A 15,601-nucleotide genomic window follows, 5' to 3' on the forward strand; every position below is an offset into this window, starting at 1 on the left:
AGCCAGTTGATTCACTGCTGCTGCCACAGACGCCGGTAAAGCGAAGGGGATCATGGTGGGCCAGGGGCGAATTTTAAACCATTTTGCATTGTCGGGGCAACAGTTTCTGAAGCAGTCAGCGCCATCCAGAGCTATTGACAGACAGAAATGTTGCTTTTAAATAGCAACCAACTGTAAAAGGCTCCATGCGCCGCCAATGACATCTCGGTGCACGCGCAGTCAAGTCCGCATGCATGGTATTGGCTGCCATCTTGTGCCGCCATCTTGCATTGGCAGGGGACATAGCGGTGCATTAATTTGTCATGCTGTAATTATACCTCCCTGCCACAGGTGACACTGTAGCACCTCACTGTGGCCTCCCCAGTCCCTCAGCCTGTATTATAGAGGGAGCCTAATATTCCAGCTCAATCCACTTCCAAATTGGCTCTATATTTTTGTAATTTAACTACAGAAAATCATAGAAATTTGCAGCACAGAAGGAGCGTACAGCCCAATGTATTCTTGCTGGTCCAGAAGGAACCATCCAGTCTAATTCCATGGTTCAGCTCTATGTCCATAATCTTGTAGGTTACAGCACTTCACGGGCAAATCCAAGTACTTCTAAAATCTTTTGAGGGTTTCTGCCTCTACCATCCTTTCAGGCAGTGGGTTCCAGACCCCCAACACCCTCTGGATGAAAGAAATTACACTCGAGTCCCCCATAAACTTCCTACCTTTTACCCTAAGTCCAAGTCCCCTGGTTATGGGCCTCCAAGGGGATGGGGCCTTGCTGTCCCACTCTACCTAGATCACTCATCATTTTATACTCTTCAGATGGATTTTCCCCAGCCTCCTCCATTCCAAAGAAAAACAACCCCAACCCATCCAATTTTCCCTCATAACTAAAATTCAGGAAACATTCTCGGAAACCTCCCCGGACCCTTTCTACTGCGATCGCTTCTTTCCTATTGTGTGGTGACCGAAACTGCATGCAGCTGTGGCCTAACTAATGTTTTCTATAGCGATTGCTAACATAAACTTGAAAGTATCGGCCCGTAACTTCCAAGCTCCAGGCTGTCGTAATGGGGCGGGGGGGGGGGTGGTGGGTGGGGGGGGCTACCCCAAAATGTGCTGGTGAACCACCCTCCGAAGACCCCAGGTAAGGATTGAACAGCAATTGCTTGGAAATTTCAAACTTCCGTTAGGCAATTGCCCTGCACTGGAAGCCATCGGAAAGCATGATAGAAATCGAAAATTTTGGATCTCTCTCATTGTCTTACTGTAAAAGTTAGCGAGAAAAAGTTAGAAGAACCAAAACCACTTCAAACCTCTGGGTAATTGTAGCACTGATCACCCACCCGGACCCCACAAGGCAATCCCTCCACCCCGCTGACACTCCATAGGAATCCTGCAACCCCCTAAAGTACACCAGCCCCTGACTACCTCCCAACACCACATCGGACTCCCCCAACAACCCAGGGACTCTCCCCACACCCTTGAGCCCTGAAAAGGGACCCCCCCTACCTCAGGCCACCCCCCCATGACCCCCCCCCACCATGGGATCCCCACAGCTGATTTCCCCTCCCCAGACTACCCTCCCCACCACCTCACTGACCACCCCACTCCCCACCACTGACCACCCGACACTGACACCCCCAATGACCACCTGACGACCCCAAAGACCACCTCCCATTGCTTAAACCCCTCACCATCCAACACACCCCCACTGACCAACCCCCACTGACAAACCACCTGACCATCCAATGGCCTCACTGACCAGCTGAACCACCCCCTGACCTTCCATAGCCCCCTGACCCACTAAGAGATTCCCCGCACACCCTCAGCACCCCCAGACCACCCAACCCCCAATGGGACTCCCTGCCCAACCCCGACCCCCAACTGATTTACCCTCCCAAACTACACTCCCCACTCCACTCAATGACCATCACTCTGACCATCTGAGCCCACTCCTGACCACCCGACCTCCAACACCCCACTGGCCACCCGATCCCCACTAATCACCCCCTCCAATGACCATGCAACCCCCACCCCGCACTGACCACCCAATCCCCAATGACCACCCAACCCACATCTCCCACTGACTACCCAACTCTCACCCCCCCATCTGCCCTCCACTGACCACCCGAGACCCACTAACCACCCTCTACTAACCACCCCCAACTAACTGCCCAAACCACACTCTGCTGACCACCCCCCTACTAACAACAACACCCACCACATTGACCACCTCCCACTGACCATCCCTGACTGACCACACCTCAACTAACCACCCAAAACCCCCTCACTAACCACCTGACCCTCACTAACCACCCAAACACCCCCTGCTGGCCATACCCCTCAGTCCAACCCCCCTGACCACCCAATACCTCCAGCTGACCACCCAACTCCCACTGACCACCCGTACATCCCCCACTGACCACACCCCTCTGTTCAACCCTCATGACCACCCCCCCCATAGCCCACCCACTGACCACTCCACTCAACCACCCCCCCACTGACCACCCCTCACTGACCACTCCCCTGACAACCCAATGCATCCCAATGACCACACCACCTACTGGTCACCTGGCGCCCCACTGACTAACCTCCCCCATTAACCACCCTTCACTGACTACTCCCCGACCAGCCAATGGCTCCCCAATGAACACACCCATGAACTGATGACCCAACCCACACTCACCACCCCCCAACTAACCATACAACGCCCTCCACGGACCATCCCCACCCACTGTTCACCCCCCTGACCACCTGAACTCTGTCACTGGCCACCTGACCCCCCCTCCACTGACCACCCGACCCTTCTCCACTGACCACTCGACCCCACCCACCCCCCAAATCATCAGACCCGCCCCTCTCTCCCCCCCCCCTCCCCCCCCCCGCCCCCACCGTCCCTCCCAACCACCTCCCAATCCTACCCATTTACATTACAAACCTACCTCCTCCATGGCTTCTCAATGTGGCTGGTCCTTTAAACTTAACTGCTTTACAGCAGCTAGTGCCACATAAAATGGGGCATGGTCTTTCTTACCTCCCACTTTTCTGCCCTCGAAGCAAGGCCTCGGGAACCTGTTGCATGCACTATGCTGTTCTCATCTGGCCGGAGTCAGAAGGTCAGCGAGAACGGGGCGGCTGGATTTCAAGGTAAAAATCTAGGCACAGGTTGGCAATCCCACCCTGAATTCCACTCCACGCAAGTTACGGGCTATTATATAAAAACAAGGAAGAACACATAACTAAATTAGACCTGTGCAGCCTGGTACAATTATTATTGAAAAGAAAGACCTGCACTTATATAGCACCCTTCAATACCCCGGATGCCCCAAAGCACTTTAGACTGGATGAAGTATAGTCACTGCTATAGTGTAGGGATTAATGGTGGAAGCTAATTTTCACACAGCAAGCTGCCACATACAGCAATGTGATAATGATCAAATAATCTATTATTTCAGGGAAATTGGCCAGAACACTAGGAGAACTTCCCCACTCGTCTTCAAAATGATACCGGGGGGGGGGGGGGGGGGGGGGGGGGGGGTTCTTTTACCACTGCCTGCGAGAGGAGCTAGGCAAGGCCTCGGTTTAGTGCCTCATTCAGAAAGTCCTCCCCTCCCTCAAAATCCCTTGGCCCACGGCAAGCGAGCAGCAAGCCCCATTGAAGTCAATGGGAAAGCACATTGAGCCAAGGTTCAGCCCCAGCTGCCAGCTTTTTTGTGACATCGGCAAAGACCAATCTCGCCCTCTTGGTCATGAGGCCTCAGGATGGAAATGGGCATGTGCGTTGCCAAATTTTCCATGTCATTTGGAATGAAGCATGAGCAAAGCGCAAGCATTTACCAATGGGGTAGGGCCCGTGCACAATCTGCACAGGCATTGGTCCCACCGCTAAAGTCGTGTGGCTCATTTTGTTTAGGAATCCCATGCGCAGGCCTAAACCAGCTATTTATTAGGCCCTTTGACTATGTTAATGAGGGGCCTAGTGCCTGTTTAACAACACCCAACACAAAATAACATTGATTGGCGATTTTTAGGAATTGCAGCATCTTTTAATTTCAACCCTTTCTTTCCCCTAAACTGTTGGAATTATGTCTTTCCTCTTAATCTAAAGACCTAACTTCCGACCACTAACCATTATGATTTAACTGGTCTTCCTCCCTTACTCTCTGCGACCTTCATGGTGTCTCAGACTGTGGGCTTTGGTCTTTCACTTAGATTTTCCAATTCAAATAAGGTTCCTAATTATGCCAATATTAGTAGAGACTGTTTGATTAGGCACAGTGTGGTACAATGGAATATTTACATTTTAAATGCGCTTCTTTATGCTTTTTTTTTCAGTTTGATGAGCACAGTCTAAAATTTGCAAGATCTAAACCTGAACTAAGAATTACATAGTGCCTAGAACACAGAAACAGGCCATTTCAGCATAGACTGGATGGGTTAAAAGGCCGTAAATAACTATTACTCCATGATATTTGCCTCAATAAGTGCTTCCTGGTGTTTATATCCATGCCTCCTCTGACCTTACTTAATCTAACCCAATCAGTATCTCCTCATGTTCCTTTCTCCCTTGTGTGTTTACCTGGTATTCCTTTAAATCTATGTTATTTGCCTCAACTATTCCATGTGGTAGTGAGTTTCACATTCGAATCATTTTCTCAGAAAAGTTTCCCTTGAATTCTCTGTTGGGTTTATTGGTGGCTATCATATATTTATGGCCCCTAGTTTTGGACTACCCCTGTATTGGAAATGTTTTCTCTAGGTCTACCTTTAAAAATTTAAATTAAATTGGGGGCAGAGGGTGTGAGTATGTGGAATGTGACAGATGATAATAGAAAATGGTTTATTTTCCATTTGTCCGTTCATTATCAGCAGGAAATCCTCCCACAAACAGACTCTCACTATACTCTGCCCCAATCGTCTTAACCTCAAATTTGGGAGTTGGCCTGCGATACGCCATTGCAACATTTCTGCTTCCCATTCCTCCAGTTCTGGCCTCTTATGCAACCTTGCTTTTAATCGCCCCACCATAGGTGGCCTTGCCTTCAGTTGCGTTGGCCCAAAGCTCAAGAATTCCTTCCATAAACCTCTCTCCATCCCTTTAAATCTAACCTCTTTGGCCAAACGTCTAGCTGCAAGTCTTCATATCTCCTTATGTATCTAGCCATAGTCCCAAATGACCAAAAGCATCTCTCTCCATTAAAGGGAGACACTTTTGGCTACTTGTAGCTTGAGGGGGCATCACCCAGCACGGTGAGGAGGCAAGACCTCCACGAATTACCATAGCCAGTACAGGGATTGAACCCGCGCTTTTGCCATCATTCTGCATCACACTGTATCCATCTAAGCTGACAGGCCTCTCACATTCTTATATAGCTCAGTGTTATATTTTGTTTGATAATGACCCCTGTGAAGTACATTGATGCTGCTATTTAAATCTGTTGTAGTTGCCACTCCTGAGGCTTCTCTGAGACTGACAATTAAAATCGGCGCTGATGCTGGACTTGTTTTGTTTTGCGCTGCTGGTCCCTATATTTTTGAACCCAGTGGAAGCTGCCCCAACACATTTTACATCCCGCTACTTCCAGAAGCACTGAAATGGAACACATCAAAGTCGATTTTGACCCCACTTTGCCTGGCGATTATCAGGCTCCATTTGAAAGGGGCGTGGCACGGGTGTCAAAAACGCTTCTTTTGATATGAAAATTGGGGAGCCACGATTTAAACGGGATCCCAGATGCCATCTTAGTTTGGAACAGCTTGCAGTGAGTTCCCTGGGCTGTGGCTTTGAAGAACTCACCCAAGAAAGAAAAAAAGACTTGATTTATGCAGCACTTTTCATGACTACTGGACATCTCGAAGCACGGCACAGCCAATTAGGCACGTTTGAAGTGTAGCCACTGTTGTAATGTAGGAAACACAGCAGCCAAATAGCACACAGCAACCTCCCACAAACAGCAATGTATAATGAGCAGATAATCTGTCTTTTTGTGATGTTGATTGAGTGCCCTGGTATCATTTACATCCACCTGAGATGGAGGATGGGGCCCCTGCTTAAGGTCTCATCTAAAAGACAGCACCTTTGACAGTGCAGCACTCCCTCAATACTGCACCAGAGTGTCCGCTTCAAATTGTTTGTGTGGGCCTGAGAGGAGCAAGAGTCATAATGATTACTCTTCTATGATCTCATAGGATTAAGGTTAAGGTGCAATATCAGGCACAGAAGGGATCTGGCATGCTGCTGCCCTAAGACCACCCCCTCCCCTCTGCCCAACCACGGTACCTCACTGGTGGCCGCGTTGTTCTGGGTTTTGGATTTCCTTCAGGTGAACTGAATCAGGACCCCTTTTTGGCAGCCCACACCACCCCTGCCTGATTCAATAAATGAGACCAGGGCTTCAAAATGGCCAACACCTTTCTGCCACTGGCACCAGAGACTGACCAATGCAGTCCGCCAGTCAGGCAGCCAAAAGTCAAAATAGACGACAGTGAAACCACTTGAGAGAAAGGAAGATTCCTATCTCATTTTTTCTAATGTTCTTTCTGTCTAATTTTTCTCTCCTTTCCAATTCCTTTATTTCTCTTTCTATACCTGATTTGATATTGGGCAGGATTTAATGGCCCCTCCTGTCCGTCGGCATATTATGGTCCCGCCGAACTGAATGGAGATTTAAATGGCTCACCGCGTCCACCGGCGGGAGACACGCCACAGCGAGGCCATAAAATCTTGGCCATGGAGTTCACCCAGTCTAATTCACCTCACTTATCAGCCCTTCCTCTATTGCTTTTGCAAGCCTTAAATCTCAGCTTAAGTCAATAGACCATTGACCCATCGGTCTCCAAGGCCTCAGATACCCTATTGTCCTCATTACCAGCTTATACTTCCAACAGCTTATAAGGCAAAACATTTTTGAGCTGAAGGATGCAGCAAACCATTGATCTAATGAGGCATGCTGTAAGGTGACCAGCTCCAACAAATTCGGGCTCATTATCTGCTCATTATCTCATTGCTGTTTCTGGGAGCTTGCTGTGCGCAAATTGGCTCCCATGTCTCCTACATTATAACATTGGCTACACTTCAAAACGTATATAATTGGCTGTACAGGACTTTGGTATGTCATGAAAGATGAAGCCTAAATGCAGTTCCATCTTCCTTTTCTTTATAGTTAAAAAAAACAGTGGGGTTCATTCCTCCAGACCAACATCCTCTGCCAAGCTATAATTGCCTGCCAAGTAGATTTAAGAAGTATGACCTGTTTTCACAGTCAGACAAATAAAAGGCAATAAAATGCAAATAGAAAGCAGTAATTAGCCTTTGATGTAATGATCAGTTTGAGTGGGTTTAATTTGCATGTCGTTAGAATGCTATCCCTTTCATTTGACTTGCATTCGAATCTCAAAAATGGAAGACTGCACAGCATTTAGAGGAAGGAAGATGGCTTTAATATCCTCCATCCTATTGATCCCAAAATTGTCGGCCCGTTTTATTTCTCATTCAGATGCTGATGGACCCGCTGTCCATTCACCGGTGCCTATAAAGTGCAAGTGGGTTACTGGGAAGACATGTCACTCAATCATGGTGAGCTTCAAAGACTTTTTTGATCACAATTGGAGCTGAGGGAGAAAGAATTCCATCTCTCAATTTCTTCCTCTCCACTTTTGTTATAGCTCATTCTCAGGACGTGGGCATCATTCGCAAGGCCAGCATTTATTGTCCATCCCTAATTGCACCACTGACTGGCTTACTGGCCTATTTCAGGGGGCAGTCAAAGAGACATTGGCATTGTTGTGGGTCTGAAGTCACAGACAGAACAGACCGGGTAAGAATGGCAGATTTCCTTCTTTAAAAGAGAGTAACGAATCAAATAGGTTTTGAAGACAATCCGGTAGTTTCGTGGTCACCATAACTGGCACTTGCTTTTTATTGCAGATTTATTGAATTAATCAACCAGCCAAAATCAGATTTTCTAGCTGCCATACCAAGGTTTGAACTAATACCCCAAGTTTGAGCTGGTTACTTACTAAGTCAATCCTATTGCCACTATGCTGTCAGACTCACCAGCTTTAGGAGCTGTGTGGTCGGGCTGTGTTGAACTGGAGGCAGTGCGAATGGAGTTGATGTTTTGTGGAACATCGCGATGGTGCAGGATGTCAGAACAGCTGGATTTTTTTATGTGAATAAAAACAACATGTAGCAAGGGGTCATCCAACCCCTTGCGCATGTTCCACCAGTTAGTTTGATCAAAGCTGGTCGGTAACTTAACTCCATCTATCCATTTTGGTTCCATGTTCCTTAATACCATACCGAAAATTTATCGATCTGAGATTTGAATTCTTTAATTGATCCCTAGCCTCAAAAGCTATTTGAGAGAGAGAGTTCCAGATTTCACCCATACTTTGTTGTGAAGGAGTGCTTCCTGGCATTACATCTGAATAGTCCATCTCTAATTTTAGAGTAATTCACCCTCCTGGGCTTTCCCTCCAGAGAAAATAATGTCGCTGTAGTTGAAAGCAGAAGGCGATGCCCTGCTTTGAGGCGGGGCGAGATCTCAAGTGGCATATTGCTGGTGGCGGCCAATTAAGAGGCCATTGCCAAGGCCGCCATCCAATTAAAGATGGTGGACCACCCCCAAGAGCTATCGGACCAAACAGAGGGCCTGCAGCTGAGCAGTGGCAGCAGTGCTATCGCTACATACAACCATTGATGAGGCTGCTTGACAAGGTAGACTGCACCTCAATGGCAGGACACCTTCAAAGATAGGTTTTGTTGCACGAAGCTAATGCCAGGCAGGCAGTCCTTGGTGATTGGGGGCTGCTTCATGGTGCACTTGCGGGCACAAGTAGGCAGGCACCGTTGCCATCAGCCGTGAGGCCCCTCCATGGGCTATCAAGAAGAACTCCACATGGAACTCACTGGAAGGCTGCCAGGGTTTATCTGGCAGTCTTATCTGGTGCAAAAGTGAACCCCCGCCCCCGATAGGGGCAAAATGCCCATGGGGTGGCAAGTAGCAGTTAATTGGTCAGTTAAGTGCTTCAATTGGCTGCCCTGTGGATGGCTGAGCCACTAGGTTTCCTACCTCTGACAAAAGGCCAAGGTGGTGAGAAGACATCAACTAGGTTCTCCTCCCAATGCCTCCTCCTGCCAGTTTGCCAGCCCACCTGCTTCTGGGCTCATTGCCAATGAGCTGGCAAAATTCAGCTCAGTTTGTCTCTCTCTCAACCCTATCAAATCCTTTAATCATCTTAAAATTCACAATTAGGTCAACACGTTATCTTCTATGTTCAATGGAATGCAAGCCCAGAGTATATAAACTGTTCACATGACTTACGTCCTGCTATCATTCTGGTGAATTGGTACAACCTCCATTGCATCTGTTCCGATGATGCCACCTTCCAAAATGGCGCTTCTGACATGTCTTCCATCTTGCTTAACCAAGCTTTCCTACCCACTGTGGTTGACAGGGCTCTCAGCCACATCCGACCTATCTCCTGCACCTCACACCTTCCTCTCCCTCCCAGAACCATGATAGGGTCCCCCTTGTCCTCATTTTTTAATCCCACCAGCCTCCTTATTCAAAGGATCATCCACAGCCATTTCTGCCAACTCCAGCATGATGACATCGCCAAACACATCTTCCCTTCATCCGACCTGTCAACATTCCTTCGGGACTGTTTCCTCCGGGACACCCTGGTCCACTCCTCCATCACCCCCAACACCTCATCCCCCTCCCATGGCACCTTCCCATGCAATCGCAGAAGGTGCAACACCTGCCCCTTTACCTCCTCCCTCCTCGCCGTCCAAGAACCTAAACACTCCTTTCAGGTGAAGCAGCATTTCACTTGCACTTCCCTCAATTTAGTCTTCTGCATTCGCTGCTCCCAATGTGGTCTCCTTTACATTAGAGAGGTCAAATGCAGACTGGGTGACCGCTTTGTGAAACACCTTCGGTCTGTCCGCAAGCATGACCCAGACCTCCCTGTCGCTTGCCGTTTCAACACACCACCCTGCTCTCATGCCCACTTGTCTGTCCTTGGCCCACTGCAATGCTCCAGTGAAGCTCAATGCAAACTGGAGGAACAGCACCTCATCTTCTGACTAGGCACTTTACAACCTTCCGGACTGAATACTGAGTTCAACAACTTCAGACCATGAACTCTCTCCTCCATCCTCACCACTTTTTTGATCCCATTTTTTCAATATTCATCTTTATTTCTTTTATTTTTTATCCACTTATTTTTATTTTTATTTATTTCCATTTTTACTCATTGTTTTATCCCGATGTTTTATCCTATTTTTGATCTTTTTTCCCACCACTGTCCCCTCTCCACGCCCCACCCCCACAAGGGCCATCTGTCACTTGTTCATGTTATTTGTTCCAGAGTTCTTCCCCTTGTCCAGCTATCATTACATCCTGCTTTCTATCCTTAATGCCACCATCAGCACCTTCTTTAGCCAGGACCACTACCATTAACAGCCCTTTGTCCTTTTGTTCATGACATCTCTCCTTTGTCTTCACCAATCACTGGCCTTCTATCCAGCTTCTCCTGCTCCACCCCCCTTAAACAGTGTGAATTTCATCATATTTTTACATCTCTTTAGCTCTGAAGAAGAGTCATACGGACTTGAATCATTAATTCTATCTTTCTCCCCACAGATGCTGCTGAATTTTTCCGGCATTTTCTGTTTTTGTTCCATCTTGACATTGACTGCTGAGGTAGCTCTACGGTACTCTCCCATTGGCTACTACAAATCATGTGACCTTCCTTAACGAGTATTATTCTTAAAAGTTCATTACACACAAAATCAAACCATAATTACTACATTCCTCTCCCTTTAACTTGGCTATACTTATTATATTTACAAGTACATATTTTTCAAGACAACATAATATTTACACTGGGTAAGGAATTTACAAGTTCAGTCATTCAGGTGGTTTCCTGGTACATGTGGAACGTCTCAGCTCTAAAACTTCAGATTCTTTGTAAGGATGCTCCTTTCCCGGAGATAAAAACAAAAAAACTGCGGATGCTGGAAATCCAAAACAAAAACAGATATCACTGCTTGTTTGTCCCTACAACCACACCCCCCCCCTCTACCTCTTTGTCTCTCTATCTCTCCGCCCCCCACACACACACCTTAAACCAGCTTATATTTCAACTCTTTCTTGGACTCGAACGCAAGTTCTGTCGAAGGGTCATGAGGACTCGAAACGTCAACTCTTTTCTTCTCCGCCGATGCTGCCAGACCTGCTGAGTTTTTCCAGGTAATTCTGTTTTTGTTTTGCTCCTTTCCCGGAGTTGCCTGAACATTAGGTGCTTCGGTGGGCACTTGCAGTTCTATATCCTCAACTCTTACAGGAACATCAGACATGTCAGTCCTGCATTGAGTATTCTCAACATGAAACGCAGACCTGGTCATGATCACTGGTGGAACCATATCTTGATGATTTGTCTCTCTCTTCCTTAAATGGTCCACATGTTTATGGATGATCCAGCCTTCCACCTCCACATGGTAAGATAGAGGTCCAGTCACTGCACTTATTTCACCCGGAAACCACTTCAGTCCTTCCCCAAAGTTCTTCACGTATAATGGCTCACCTACAGTAAATTTCCTATCGTGCCTATGCAAGTTGTGTCTAGTTTTCTGGCTTCCCTGACCCCTTTCCACCTTCCCCTCTAAAGTTGGCATCATTCAGCTCCATCTCTTTAGCTGGTGATGGTGTTTCAACAATAACTCCAAAGGTGTGGCACCTGTTGTTGTGTGAGGGGTGGTCCTGTAGTGAAAAAGAAAGCATATTAGTTTGGTTGCTAAGGAATCACCAGTCAGATTTTTCTTGCCGGCCTTGAACGTTTGAGCTGCCTTTTCGACCAGTCCGTTTGAGGAAGGGTCGTATGGTACAGTTTTCACATGAGCGATACCATTGAGGCTGATAAACCATTGAAACATAACACTCATAAATGCCATGCCATTATTGGAAACGATTACTTCTGGTAGTGCATGAATGGCAAAACTCTGACGTAGTTTCACAATTGTAGCAGCCAACGTTGGTGACTTCATCTCATGTATTACTGGTGAAATTTCTTGACAACAAGGATGATGGACAGGCCTTCTTTTTCTATCTGTGAGTATCCCTTTTCTGCTTTGGTGAGCATTCTTGCTAAGTAACCTATTGGCCGTTATGTGCCGTCATCCATCCAATGAGAGAGCACTGCTCCCACTCGGTACGGAGGTGCGTCACATATCAGCACCAATTCGTTCATCTGGTCATAATGCACGAATAGATTGGACTAGTGCAACAATTGTTTCATCTTTATGAAAGCTTCTTCCTGGGGCACCTCACAAGACCAGCGTTAGTCCTTTTTGAGTAGAGAATGCAGGGGGGGCCAGCACTGTAGACAAATTGGGTAAGAACGGCCCATAATAGTTGATCATTCCTAGGAATGATTTGAGCTCTGAGGCATCCTTTGATGCGGGTGCCTCTCTTATGGCTCTCACCTTCTCTTCAACCAGGTGGAGGCCCTGTGAATCTACCCAGGGACCCAAATAGATTACCTCCCTCGCCTGGAATGTTTACTTTTCTTTTTTTTAAACACACTTCAGCCTGCAAGAAAAGTTTTAAGACTTCTTCTAAGTTTGCCAAACGCTCTTTTTCAGTGAAACCTGTCATCAATATAGTTTTTAAATAGGCTTCAATCTGGGGCAATCCCTGCAGTAAGCTTCCTATTGTTCTCTGAAAGATGGCAGAAGTGGAGGAGACACAGAAAGGCAATTATATACAACACAAAAACAAAAACAGAATTACCTGGAAAAACTCAGCAGGTCTGGCAGCATCGGTGGAGAAGAAAAGAGTTGACGTTTTGAGTCCTCATGACCCTTCGACAGAACTGGCAATTATATATATTGGTACAACCCTTTGTGGATTTTAATTGTGACAAAGTCCCTGGAGGCATTATCCAACTCTAATTTGTTGATGAGCATGACTCATGTCAAGCTTTGTGTACATTGTCTCTCCTGCCAGCTTGGCATATGGGTCTTCAATTTTTGGAATGTGTGCCTGTCTAGCTTAGCTACTTTATTAAGCTTCAGTTTGTAGTCTCTTTCAAGTTCGGACGCTTTGGTCGAGTTTAAGCTTGGGGACTATGGATGCTGCCCATTCTGAGACCTGAACAGGTTGTATAATGCCCAGATTCTCTAGTCTGTTCAGCTCAATGCCAGATTTTTTTCTTGCAGGGTATATGGTAATGGTCTCACCTTCATGAAGCAAGGGGATGCTTCTGGATCCACATAGACCTTGGTCTGCAGGCCATGGATTTTCCCCAGTTCGTCTTTGAAGGCGGTGGTGTACTTTCTAAGTAGCTCTGGTAGCCCACTTGCTCTCAACTGGAAAATTTCAGTCCATTCAAACTTATTCTCCTTTAACCAATTTCGCCCCAGGAGTCTTGGCCCTTCACCTGCTACCACCGTCAAAGCTAGTTTTGCCGATTGGCTTTCATAATGGACAGTTACTCTGCTTATGCCTCTGTCTAAAATGTCTTCACCCCTGTATGTTTTTAGTTTGGCCACTGATTCTTCTAAACTTACTTGATGTTCACCATTATTCAAATATCCAAAGGTATGTTCTCAAATTACTGTAGTGGAAGCTCACTTGTCCACTTCTATTTTAATAGATTTGCCATTTACTTTGAGATAAAAACAAAAAACTGCGGATGCTGGAAATCCAAAACAAAAACAGAATTACCTGGAAAAACTCAGCAGGTCTGGCAGCATCGGCGGAGAAGAAAACAGTTGACGTTTCGAGTCCTCATGACCCTTCAACAGAACTGAGTGAATATAAGGAGAGCGGTGAAATATAAGCTGGTTTAAGGGTTTGGGGTTGGGGGGGGGGTGGTGCGGCGGTGGTGGGTGGGGTGGGGTGGGGTGGTGTGGTTGTAGGGACAAGCAAGCAGTGATAGGAACAGATAAGAACAAAAGAAGACAGAGGTGTTGAAAGTGGTGATATTATCTAAATGAATGTGCTAATTAAGAATGGATGGGAGGGCACTCAAGGTACAGCTCTAGTGGGGGTGGGGTGGAAAGACTAGCAGGGCAGAAAAGATTTAAAAATAATAGAAATAGGTGGGAAAAGAAAAATCTATATAAATTATTGGAAAAAACAAAAGGAAGGGGGAAGAAACAGAAAGGGGGTGGGGATGGAGGAGGGAGTTCAAGATCTAAAGTTGTTGAATTCAATAGTCAGTCCGGAAGGCTGTAAAGTGCCTAGTCGGAAGATGAAGTGCTGTTCCTCCAGTTTGCGTTGAGCTTCACTGGAACAATGCAGCAAGCCAAGGACAGACATGTGGGCAAGAGAGCAGCGTGGAGTGTTAAAATGGCAAGCGACAGGGAGGTTTGGGTCATTCTTGCAGAAAGTTTTCGTCACCCAGTTTACGTTTGGTCTCTCTGGTACAGCTCTGGTGGGGGTGGGGTGGAAAGACTAGCAGGGCATAAAAGATTTAAAAATAATGGAAATGGGTGGGAAAAGAAAAATCTATATCTGGCTTTCACAGCCATATCTCCTTTCTCAGTGAATGTCTCCATCTCTGACTTACCCCACGTGGATTTCAACTGAAATTCCATCCCTCTTGTTTCGAACCCACCCAGGATTATAGGTATCTCCGGGACATAAAACGTTTCTCGGACTGCTGTTCCCGTCAAATTCTGAAATCCACACTCAGTGCCATGCGCTGCCATATGAACACACTCGACCTCTCCCTCCAGCAGCACCGCCGTACCCTTTTTCAAAGCTGCGCGTGCCCCCAGTTTCCTTTTATTCTTTGTCTCATCCGACGCCTCAACAAGAAACTTTTTCTCTTTCTCTCAAGTGCTAAGGAACGCAAGCTCCAACAACTCATCGACACCAACACCCATCTAGGACCCTCCACCCCTGCCTGTCCCTCCGTCCCCACCCCATCTGCCAATCCCAACCCTGGCCGTGTATTCACTATACCCCTTGACCTTCCCCTCTCCGATGCTGAACGTTCAGTGCTCAGCAAAGGACTTAGTTTCTAACCCTTATGCCCTCATCTCAAGGAATTTCAGGCTCGGCACGATGCTGAACTTTTCTTCCGCCGTCTTCGCCTCCGGGCTCACTTCTTTGGGCAGGAGTCCTCTCCCCGTTCAACGGATCCTTTTACCCACCTCCAATATTCTCCCTCCACCTGGACCCCTCCCTCTGGATTCTTACCTTCTCTTGAGCTTTTCATTGAGAACTGTCGGCGTGACATTAGTCGTCTCAATTTCTCTGCTCCTCTAACCCATTCTAATCTGTCTCTCTCTGAACTTAATGCAGTCCGTTCTCTCAGGTCCAACCCCAACATTGTCATCGAACCCACTGACAAGGGTGGTGCTGTTGTTGTCTGGCGCACTGAACTCGACCTCACGGAGGCTGAGCTTCAACTTGCAGACAATTCCTCCTACCTCTCCCTGGACCATGACCCCACTAATGAACATCAAGCCATTGTTTCCAGGACTGTCACTGACCTCATCTCCTCTGGAGATCTTCCTCCCACAGCTTCCAACCTGATAGTCGCCCAACCTCGGATGGCCCACTTCTATCTCCTACCCAAAATCCAC

This window comes from Carcharodon carcharias, chromosome 11 (genome assembly GCF_017639515.1).
Source record: "Carcharodon carcharias isolate sCarCar2 chromosome 11, sCarCar2.pri, whole genome shotgun sequence".
NCBI classification, from domain to species: Eukaryota; Metazoa; Chordata; class Chondrichthyes; order Lamniformes; family Lamnidae; genus Carcharodon; species Carcharodon carcharias.